Source organism: Triturus cristatus, chromosome 8, assembly GCF_964204655.1.
Source record: "Triturus cristatus chromosome 8, aTriCri1.1, whole genome shotgun sequence".
Lineage (NCBI taxonomy): Eukaryota > Metazoa > Chordata > Amphibia > Caudata > Salamandridae > Triturus > Triturus cristatus.
Window position 1 is genome coordinate 57382712 of NC_140591.1, and position 12013 is coordinate 57394724.

At 37.7% G+C, this 12013-nt stretch overlaps 5 non-coding genes across 5 annotated transcripts; all 5 read left to right on the forward strand.

Annotated features, from left to right (window-relative positions):
* Positions 1-1558: 1558 nt before the first annotated feature.
* Positions 1559-1631, forward strand: TRNAF-GAA (transfer RNA phenylalanine (anticodon GAA)). The gene has a single exon. It is a non-coding gene; the product is annotated as a tRNA-Phe (tRNA).
* Positions 1632-3307: 1676 nt separating this feature from the next.
* On the forward strand, positions 3308-3380 carry TRNAF-GAA (transfer RNA phenylalanine (anticodon GAA)). The gene has a single exon. It is a non-coding gene; the product is annotated as a tRNA-Phe (tRNA).
* Positions 3381-4476: 1096 nt separating this feature from the next.
* Positions 4477-4549, forward strand: TRNAF-GAA (transfer RNA phenylalanine (anticodon GAA)). The gene has a single exon. It is a non-coding gene; the product is annotated as a tRNA-Phe (tRNA).
* A 1676-nt stretch (positions 4550-6225) lies between these two features.
* TRNAF-GAA (transfer RNA phenylalanine (anticodon GAA)) lies at positions 6226-6298 on the forward strand. The gene has a single exon. It is a non-coding gene; the product is annotated as a tRNA-Phe (tRNA).
* A 2845-nt stretch (positions 6299-9143) lies between these two features.
* Positions 9144-9216, forward strand: TRNAF-GAA (transfer RNA phenylalanine (anticodon GAA)). The gene has a single exon. It is a non-coding gene; the product is annotated as a tRNA-Phe (tRNA).
* The last annotated feature ends 2797 nt before the right edge of the window (positions 9217-12013 follow it).

Consider the following 12013-nt stretch of genomic DNA (forward strand, 5'->3'; position numbering starts at 1 on the left):
CAACATAGAATTGTCTTTCTGTCCTCCTTCTAAATTTGCTTCCACCTCTCTTGCATTCAGCTTCGACTACAAATGTTTCCTATTTCATGCTTTTTTGTAAAGTAAACTCTTGTCTGCATCAGCTTCCACTTCTCCTTGAACACAGATTTCAGTATTCAGATGACATAGCTTACCTACTCAGGCCAAATACCTCTGTGTAATATGGTGCTAGTCCATTCAGAGTAAAAAACAAAAGCTACCTAACCTGGATCCGAAAAATGCTATTTACCTATTGCACCCGTTAACTGATGAATGATACAGGACATCTTAAAACATAGCTCTAGCATGAGGTTGAGCATCTATTTTCTTGGGAAGTTTAAAAGAAAGGATGAAGACCCAAACTACCAGCAGGCCGAAATAGCTCAGTTGGGAGAGCGTTAGACTGAAGATCTAAAGGTTCCTGGTTCCATCCTGGGTTTCGGCACAATTTCAACTTCTGCTTTTCATGTCACAAAAGCTGTTTGGAGTTAAATCAACGCTCTTCTTTATCAAAACCTTTTATCAATCTGATCAACAACACAATCAATTCAACATATTATTTACTTTCTGTCTTCCTTTCAAACTTGCTTCCACCTCTCTTGTATTCAACTATGCCTCATTTATTTGCAACTTCTTGCTTTATTTTAAAGTAAAGCTTTGCCTGCATCAGCCTCCAATTCCCCTTATACAAAACTGTCAGTAGTCAGATGACATAGCTTGTACACCCTGGCCATATAGGTCTGTGTTTCAGAGTATAAGTCAATTCAGAGTTTAGAAAAAAAAATTCTACCTACCTTGTCCCCTAAAAAGGATATTCACTCATCAGACCAAGTTACCTGCTGAATGATACTGGACACTTTAACACATAACTATAAACGAAAATAGAATGACCAGGTTCTGTATGTATCGTCTACAATTATTAATAATACATCAGGAGGCCACAGGGACTTGTTGGCTGAAATATCTCAGTTGGGAGATCGTTAGACTGAAGAGCTTAAGGTACCTGATTCAATCCTGACTTTCAGCACAGTGCGAGGGATCCTACATTCTTGCAAAATATTTCTTGATATCAGCTCTAGTTTTTTTTTCTTTATTTCTCAAAATATTTTATCAACTGATCAACAACATGATAACTTCAACAAAAAGTTGTCTTTCTGTCCTCCTTCTAAACTTGCTTCCACCTCTCTTGCCATCAGCTTTGATGACGAATTTATCCCATTTTATACTTTTTTCAAAGTAAACTCTTGTCTGCATCAGCTTTCACTTCTCCTTGAACAAAGTTGTCAGTATTGAGATGACATAGCTTACCTACTCAGGCGACATACGTCTGTGTAATACAGTGCTGGTCCACTCAGAGTTTTAAAAGAAAAACGACCTAACATTTATCACAAAAACGCTACTCACCCATTTCACCAGTTAGCTGCTGAACAATGCAGGACACATTAAAACACAGCTCTAACCTCAGATTGAAAATCCAGGTTCTGCATCTCTGTTCTGGGATTGTTCAAAAAAAGAGGCTGAATACTATAGCTGCTGGCAGGCTGAAATAGCTCAGTTGGGAGAGCGTTAGACTGAAGATCTAAAGGTCCCTGGTTCGATCCCGGGTTTCGGCACATTTTGAACTTCTGCTTTGCATGCCACAAAGACTATTTTGAGTCAACTCATATTGACTTTGTTTATAATGATCAAAACCTTTTATCAAGATAATCGACAATACAATTAATTCAACATATTATTTACTTTCTGTCTTTCTTTCAAACTTGCTTCCACCTCTCTTGTATTCAACTTTGCCTCCTTTATTTCCCAATTCTTCCTTTAATTGAAAGTAAAGCTTTGCCTGCATCAGCCTCCAGTTCCCCTTATACAAAACTGTTAGTAGTCAGATGACCTAGCTTGCCGACCCTCGCCATATAGGTCTGTGTTTCTGAGTATAAGTCCATTCATAGTTTACAAACATCATCTAACTAACTTGGCTCCTAAAAAGGAAATTCACCCATCAGACCAATTTAGCTACTGAATAATACTGGACAATTTAACACATAACTGCACATGCAGATAGAGTGACCAGGTTCTGCATTTATCTTTAACAATTATAAAAAATACAACAGAATGCCGAAATTGCCAGCTGGATGAAATAGCTCAGTTGGGAGAGCAGTAGACTGAAGATCTAAAGGTCCCTGGTTCAATCCCGCGTTTAGGCACATTTTGAACTTCTGCTTTGCATGCCACAAATGCTATTTGGAGTCAACTCATATTGACGTTGTTTATAATGATCAAAACCTTTTATCAAGCTGATCGATAAGACAACCATTTCAACATATTTTTTACATTCTGTCTTTCTGTCAAACTTGCTTCCACCTCTTTTGTATTCAACTTTACCTGCTTTATTTGCCAATTCTTCCTTTAATTGAAAGTAAAGCTTTGCCTGCATCAGCCTCGAGTTCCCCTTATACAAAACTGTTAGTAGTCAGATGACCTAGTTTGCCTACCCTCGCCATATAGGTCTGTGTGTCTGAGTATAAGTCCATTCATAGTTTACAAACATCTTCTAACTAACTTGGCTCCTAATAAGGAAATTCACCCATCAGACCAATTTAGCTGCTGAATAATATTGGACAATTTAACACATAACTGCACATGCAGATAGAATGACCAGGGTCTGCATTTATCTTTAACAATTATCAAAAATACAACAGAAAGCCAAAATGGCCAGCTGGATGAAATAGCTCAGTTGGGAGAGTGTTAGATTGATAATTTAAAAGTCCCTTGTTCAATGCTGGGTTTCGGAAAAGTCTGAGAGGTTTCTTGCTTCTCACAAAATATTTCTTGGTATCAGCTCAAGTTTTTCTTTCTTTATTTATCAAAATATTTGATCAACTGATCGACAACATGATCAATTCAACATAGAATTGTCTTTCTGTCCTCCTTCTAAATTTGCTTCCACCTCTCTTGCATTCAGCTTCGACTACAAATGTTTCCTATTTCATGCTTTTTTGTAAAGTAAACTCTTGTCTGCATCAGCTTCCACTTCTCCTTGAACACATATTTCAGTATTCAGATGACATAGCTTACCTACTCAGGCCAAATACCTCTGTGTAATATGGTGCTAGTCCATTCAGAGTAAAAAACAAAAGCTACCTAACCTGGATCCGAAAAATGCTATTTACCTATTGCACCCGTTAACTGATGAATGATACAGGACATCTTAAAACATAGCTCTAGCATGAGGTTGAGCATCTATTTTCTTGGGAAGTTTAAAAGAAAGGATGAAGACCCAAACTACCAGCAGGCCGAAATAGCTCAGTTGGGAGAGCGTTAGACTGAAGATCTAAAGGTCCCTGGTTCAATCCCGGGTTTCGGCACAATTTCAACTTCTGCTTTTCATGTCACAACAGCTGTTTGGAATTAAATCAACGCTCTTCTTTATCAAAACCTTTTATCAATCTGATCAACAACACAATCAATTCAACATATTATTTACTTTCTGTCTTCCTTTCAAACTTGCTTCCACCTCTCTTGTATTCAACTATGCCTCATTTATTTGCAACTTCTTGCTTTATTTTAAAGTAAAGCTTTGCCTGCATCAGCCTCCAATTCCCCTTATACAAAACTGTCAGTAGTCAGATGACATAGCTTGTACACCCTGGCCATATAGGTCTGTGTTTCAGAGTATAAGTCAATTCAGAGTTTAGAAAAAAAAAAACTACCTACCTTGTCCCCTAAAAAGGATATTCACTCATCAGACCAAGTTACCTGCTGAATGATACTGGACACTTTAACACATAACTATAAACGAAAATAGAATGACCAGGTTCTGTATGTATCGTCTACAATTATTAATAATACATCAGGAGGCCACAGGGACTTGTTGGCTGAAATATCTCAGTTGGGAGATCGTTAGACTGAAGAGATTAAGGTCCCTGGTTCAATCCCGGGTTTCGGCACAGTGCGAGGGGATCCTACATTCTTGCAAAATATTTCTTGAAATCATCTCTAGTTTTTTTTTCTTTATTTCTCAAAATATTTTATCAACTGATCAACAACATGATAACTTCAACAAAAAGTTGTCTTTCTGTCCTCCTTCTAAACTTGCTTCCACCTCTCTTGCCATCAGCTTTGATGACGAATTTATCCCATTTTATACTTTTTTCAAAGTAAACTCTTGTCTGCATCAGCTTTCACTTCTCCTTGAACAAAGTTGTCAGTATTGAGATGACATAGCTTACCTACTCAGGCGACATACGTCTGTGTAATACAGTGCTGGTCCACTCAGAGTTTTAAAAGAAAAACGACCTAACATTTATCACAAAAACGCTACTCACCCATTTCACCAGTTAGCTGCTGAACAATGCAGGACACATTAAAACACAGCTCTAACCTCAGATTGAAAATCCAGGTTCTGCATCTCTGTTCTGGGATTGTTCAAAAAAAGAGGCTGAATACTATAGCTGCTGGCAGGCTGAAATAGCTCAGTTGGGAGAGCGTTAGACTGAAGATCTAAAGGTCCCTGGTTCGATCCCGGGTTTCGGCACATTTTGAACTTCTGCTTTGCATGCCACAAAGACTATTTTGAGTCAACTCATATTGACTTTGTTTATAATGATCAAAACCTTTTATCAAGATAATCGACAATACAATTAATTCAACATATTATTTACTTTCTGTCTTTCTTTCAAACTTGCTTCCACCTCTCTTGTATTCAACTTTGCCTCCTTTATTTCCCAATTCTTCCTTTAATTGAAAGTAAAGCTTTGCCTGCATCAGCCTCCAGTTCCCCTTATACAAAACTGTTAGTAGTCAGATGACCTAGCTTGCCGACCCTCGCCATATAGGTCTGTGTTTCTGAGTATAAGTCCATTCATAGTTTACAAACATCATCTAACTAACTTGGCTCCTAAAAAGGAAATTCACCCATCAGACCAATTTAGCTACTGAATAATACTGGACAATTTAACACATAACTGCACATGCAGATAGAGTGACCAGGTTCTGCATTTATCTTTAACAATTATAAAAAATACAACAGAATGCCGAAATTGCCAGCTGGATGAAATAGCTCAGTTGGGAGAGCAGTAGACTGAAGATCTAAAGGTCCCTGGTTCAATCCCGCGTTTAGGCACATTTTGAACTTCTGCTTTGCATGCCACAAATGCTATTTGGAGTCAACTCATATTGACGTTGTTTATAATGATCAAAACCTTTTATCAAGCTGATCGATAAGACAACCATTTCAACATATTTTTTACATTCTGTCTTTCTGTCAAACTTGCTTCCACCTCTTTTGTATTCAACTTTACCTGCTTTATTTGCCAATTCTTCCTTTAATTGAAAGTAAAGCTTTGCCTGCATCAGCCTCGAGTTCCCCTTATACAAAACTGTTAGTAGTCAGATGACCTAGTTTGCCTACCCTCGCCATATAGGTCTGTGTGTCTGAGTATAAGTCCATTCATAGTTTACAAACATCTTCTAACTAACTTGGCTCCTAATAAGGAAATTCACCCATCAGACCAATTTAGCTGCTGAATAATATTGGACAATTTAACACATAACTGCACATGCAGATAGAATGACCAGGGTCTGCATTTATCTTTAACAATTATCAAAAATACAACAGAAAGCCAAAATGGCCAGCTGGATGAAATAGCTCAGTTGGGAGAGTGTTAGATTGATAATTTAAAAGTCCCTTGTTCAATGCTGGGTTTCGGAAAAGTCTGAGAGGTTTCTTGCTTCTCACAAAATATTTCTTGGTATCAGCTCAAGTTTTTCTTTCTTTATTTATCAAAATATTTGATCAACTGATCGACAACATGATCAATTCAACATAGAATTGTCTTTCTGTCCTCCTTCTAAATTTGCTTCCACCTCTCTTGCATTCAGCTTCGACTACAAATGTTTCCTATTTCATGCTTTTTTGTAAAGTAAACTCTTGTCTGCATCAGCTTCCACTTCTCCTTGAACACATATTTCAGTATTCAGATGACATAGCTTACCTACTCAGGCCAAATACCTCTGTGTAATATGGTGCTAGTCCATTCAGAGTAAAAAACAAAAGCTACCTAACCTGGATCCGAAAAATGCTATTTACCTATTGCACCCGTTAACTGATGAATGATACAGGACATCTTAAAACATAGCTCTAGCATGAGGTTGAGCATCCCTTTTCTTGGGAAGTTTAAAAGAAAGGATGAAGACCCAAACTACCAGCAGGCCGAAATAGCTCAGTTGGGAGAGCGTTAGACTGAAGATCTAAAGGTCCCTGGTTCAATCCCGGGTTTCGGCACAATTTCAACTTCTGCTTTTCATGTCACAACAGCTGTTTGGAATTAAATCAACGCTCTTCTTTATCAAAACCTTTTATCAATCTGATCAACAACACAATCAATTCAACATATTATTTACTTTCTGTCTTCCTTTCAAACTTGCTTCCACCTCTCTTGTATTCAACTATGCCTCATTTATTTGCAACTTCTTGCTTTATTTTAAAGTAAAGCTTTGCCTGCATCAGCCTCCAATTCCCCTTATACAAAACTGTCAGTAGTCAGATGACATAGCTTGTACACCCTGGCCATATAGGTCTGTGTTTCAGAGTATAAGTCAATTCAGAGTTTAGAAAAAAAAAAACTACCTACCTTGTCCCCTAAAAAGGATATTCACTCATCAGACCAAGTTACCTGCTGAATGATACTGGACACTTTAACACATAACTATAAACGAAAATAGAATGACCAGGTTCTGTATGTATCGTCTACAATTATTAATAATACATCAGGAGGCCACAGGGACTTGTTGGCTGAAATATCTCAGTTGGGAGATCGTTAGACTGAAGAGATTAAGGTCCCTGGTTCAATCCCGGGTTTCGGCACAGTGCGAGGGGATCCTACATTCTTGCAAAATATTTCTTGAAATCAGCTCTAGTTTTTTTTTCTTTATTTCTCAAAATATTTTATCAACTGATCAACAACATGATAACTTCAACAAAAAGTTGTCTTTCTGTCCTCCTTCTAAACTTGCTTCCACCTCTCTTGCCATCAGCTTTGATGACGAATTTATCCCATTTTATACTTTTTTCAAAGTAAACTCTTGTCTGCATCAGCTTTCACTTCTCCTTAAACAAAGTTGTCAGTATTGAGATGACATAGCTTACCTACTCAGGCGACATACGTCTGTGTAATACAGTGCTGGTCCACTCAGAGTTTTAAAAGAAAAACGACCTAACATTTATCCCAAAAACGCTACTCACCCATTTCACCAGTTAGCTGCTGAACAATGCAGGACACATTAAAACACAGCTCTAACCTCAGATTGAAAATCCAGGTTCTGCATCTCTGTTCTGGGATTGTTCAAAAAAAGAGGCTGAATACTATAGCTGCTGGCAGGCCGAAATAGCTCAGTTGGGAGAGCGTTAGTCTGAAGATCTAAGGGTCCCTGGTTCGATCCCGGGTTTCGGTACATTTTGAACTTCTGCTTTGCATGCCACAAAGACTATTTTGAGTCAACTCATATTGACTTTGTTTATAATGATCAAAACCTTTTATCAAGATAATCGACAATACAATTAATTCAACATATTATTTACTTTCTGTCTTTCTTTCAAACTTGCTTCCACCTCTCTTGTATTCAACTTTGCCTCCTTTATTTCCCAATTCTTTCTTTAATTGAAAGTAAAGCTTTGCCTGCATCAGCCTCCAGTTCCCCTTATACAAAACTGTTAGTAGTCAGATGACCTAGCTTGCCGACACTCGCCATATAGGTCTGTGTTTCTGAGTATAAGTCCATTCATAGTTTACAAACATCATCTAACTAACTTGGCTCCTAAAAAGGAAATTCACCCATCAGACCAATTTAGCTACTGAATAATACTGGACAATTTAACACATAACTGCACATGCAGATAGAGTGACCAGGTTCTGCATTTATCTTTAACAATTATAAAAAATACAACAGAAAGCCAAAATTGCCAGCTGGATGAAATAGGTCAGTTGGAAGAGCAGTAGACTGAAGATCTAAAGGTCCCTGGTTCAATCCCGGGTTTAGGCACATTTTGAACTTCTGCTTTGCATGCCACAAATGCTATTTGGAGGCAACTCATATTGACGTTGTTTATAATGATCAAAACCTTTTATCAAGCTGATCGATAAGACAACCATTTCAACTTATTTTTTACATTCTGTCTTTCTGTCAAACTTGCTTCCGCCTCTCTTGTATTCAACTTTACCTGCTTTATTTGCCAATTCTTCCTTTAATTGAAAGTAAAGCTTTGCCTGCATCAGCCTCGAGTTCCCCTTATACAAAACTGTTAGTAGTCAGATGACCTAATTTTCCTACCCTCGCCATATAGGTCTGTGTGTCTGAGTATAAGTCCATTCATAGTTTACAAACATCTTCTAACTAACTTGGCTCCTAAAAAGGAAATTCACCCATCAGACCAATTTAGCTGCTGAATAATATTGGACAATTTAACACATATCTGCACATGCAGATAGAATGACCAGGGTCTGCATTTATCTTTAACAATTATCAAAAATACAACAGAAAGCCAAAATGGCCAGCTGGATGAAATAGCTCAGTTGGGAGAGTGTTAGATTGAAAATCTAAAAGTCCCTTGTTCAATGCTGGGTTTCGGAAAAGTCTGAGAGGTTTCTTGCTTCTCACAAAATATTTCTTGGTATCAGCTCAAGTTTTTCCTTCTTTATTTATCAAAATATTTGATCAACTGATCGACAACATGATCAATTCAACATAGAATTGTCTTTCTGTCCTCCTTCTAAATTTGCTTCCACCTCTCTTGCATTCAGCTTCGACTACAAATGTTTCCTATTTCATGCTTTTTTGTAAAGTAAACTCTTGTCTGCATCAGCTTCCACTTCTCCTTGAACACATATTTCAGTATTCAGATGACATAGCTTACCTACTCAGGCCAAATACCTCTGTGTAATATGGTGCTAGTCCATTCAGAGTAAAAAACAAAAGCTACCTAACCTGGATCCGAAAAATGCTATTTACCTATTGCACCCGTTAACTGATGAATGATACAGGACATCTTAAAACATAGCTCTAGCATGAGGTTGAGCATCTATTTTCTTGGGAAGTTTAAAAGAAAGGATGAAGACCCAAACTACCAGCAGGCCGAAATAGCTCAGTTGGGAGAGCGTTAGACTGAAGATCTAAAGGTCCCTGGTTCAATCCCGGGTTTCGGCACAATTTCAACTTCTGCTTTTCATGTCACAACAGCTGTTTGGAATTAAATCAACGCTCTTCTTTATCAAAACCTTTTATCAATCTGATCAACAACACAATCAATTCAACATATTATTTACTTTCTGTCTTCCTTTCAAACTTGCTTCCACCTCTCTTGTATTCAACTATGCCTCATTTATTTGCAACTTCTTGCTTTATTTTAAAGTAAAGCTTTGCCTGCATCAGCCTCCAATTCCCCTTATACAAAACTGTCAGTAGTCAGATGACATAGCTTGTACACCCTGGCCATATAGGTCTGTGTTTCAGAGTATAAGTCAATTCAGAGTTTAGAAAAAAAAAAACTACCTACCTTGTCCCCTAAAAAGGATATTCACTCATCAGACCAAGTTACCTGCTGAATGATACTGGACACTTTAACACATAACTATAAACGAAAATAGAATGACCAGGTTCTGTATGTATCGTCTACAATTATTAATAATACATCAGGAGGCCACAGGGACTTGTTGGCTGAAATATCTCAGTTGGGAGATCGTTAGACTGAAGAGCTTAAGGTACCTGATTCAATCCTGACTTTCAGCACAGTGCGAGGGATCCTACATTCTTGCAAAATATTTCTTGAAATCAGCTCTAGTTTTTCTTTCTTTGTTTCTCAAAATATTTTATCAACTGATCAACAACATGATAACTTCAACAAAAAGTTGTCTTTCTGTCCTCCTTCTAAACTTGCTTCCACCTCTCTTGCCATCAGCTTTGATGACGAATTTATCCCATTTTATACTTTTTTCAAAGTAAACTCTTGTCTGCATCAGCTTTCACTTCTCCTTGAACAAAGTTGTCAGTATTGAGATGACATAGCTTACCTACTCAGGCGACATACGTCTGTGTAAAACAGTGCTGGTCCACTCAGAGTTTTAAAAGAAAAACGACCTAACATTTATCCCAAAAACGCTACTCACCCATTTCACCAGTTAGCTGCTGAACAATGCAGGACACATAAAAACACAGCTCTAACCTCAGATTGAAAATCCAGGTTCTGCATCTCTGTTCTGGGATTGTTCAAAAAAAGAGGCTGAATACTATAGCTGCTGGCAGGCCGAAATAGCTGAGTAGGGAGAGCGTTAGACTGAAGATCTAAAGGTCCCTGGTTCGATCCCGGGTTTCGGCACATTTTGAACTTCTGCTTTACATGCCACAAAGACTATTTTGAGTCAACTCATTTTGACTTTGTTTATAATGATCAAAACCTTTTATCAAGATAATCGACAATACAATTAATTCAACATATTATTTACTTTCTGTCTTTCTTTCAAACTTGCTTCCACCTCTCTTGTATTCAACTTTGCCTCCTTTATTTCCCAATTCTTCCTTTAATTGAAAGTAAAGCTTTGCCTGCATCAGCCTCCAGTTCCCCTTATACAAAACTGTTAGTAGTCAGATGACCTAGCTTGCCGACCCTCGCCATATAGGTCTGTGTTTCTGAGTATAAGTCCATTCATAGTTTACAAACATCATCTAACTAACTTGGCTCCTAAAAAGGAAATTCACCCATCAGACCAATTTAGCTACTGAATAATACTGGACAATTTAACACATAACTGCACATGCAGATAGAGTGACCAGGTTCTGCATTTATCTTTAACAATTATAAAAAATACAACAGAAAGCCGAAATTGCCAGCTGCATGAAATAGCTCAGTTGGGAGAGCAGTAGAATGAAGATCTAAAGGTCCCTGGTTCAATCCCGGGTTTAGGCACATTTTGAACTTCTGCTTTGCATGCCACAAATGCTATTTGGAGTCAACTCATATTGACGTTGTTTATAATGATCAAAACCTTTTATCAAGCTGATCGATAAGACAACCATTTCAACATATTTTTTACATTCTGTCTTTCTGTCAAACTTGCTTCCACCTCTCTTGTATTCAACTTTGCCTCCTTTATTTCCCAATTCTTCCTTTAATTGAAAGTAAAGCTTTGCCTGCATCAGCCTCCAGTTCCCCTTATACAAAACTGTTAGTAGTCAGATGACCTAGCTTGCCGACCCTCGCCATATAGGTCTGTGTTTCTGAGTATAAGTCCATTCATAGTTTACAAACATCATCTAACTAACTTGGCTCCTAAAAAGGAAATTCACCCATCAGACCAATTTAGCTACTGAATAATACTGGACAATTTAACACATAACTGCACATGCAGATAGAGTGACCAGGTTCTGCATTTATCTTTAACAATTATAAAAAATACAACAGAAAGCCGAAATTGCCAGCTGGATGAAATAGCTCAGTTGGGAGAGCAGTAGACTGAAGATCTAAAGGTCCCTGGTTCAATCCCGGGTTTAGGCACATTTTGAACTTCTGCTTTGCATGCCACAAATGCTATTTGGAGTCAACTCATATTGTCGTTGTTTATAATGATCAAAACCTTTTATCAAGCTGATCGATAAGACTACCATTTCAACATATTTTTTACATTCTGTCTTTCTGTCAAACTTGCTTCCACCTCTCTTGTATTCAACTTTACCTGCTTTATTTGCCAATTCTTCCTTTAATTGAAAGTAAAGCTTTGCCTGCATCAGCCTCGAGTTCCCCTTATACAAAACTGTTAGTAGTCAGATGACCTAGTTTGCCTACCCTCGCCATATAGGTCTGTGTGTCTGAGTATAAGTCCATTCATAGTTTACAAACATCTTCTAACTAACTTGGCTCCTAAAAAGGAAATTCACCCATCAGACCAATTTAGCTGCTGAATAATATTGGACAATTTAACACATAATTGCACATGCAGATAGAATGACC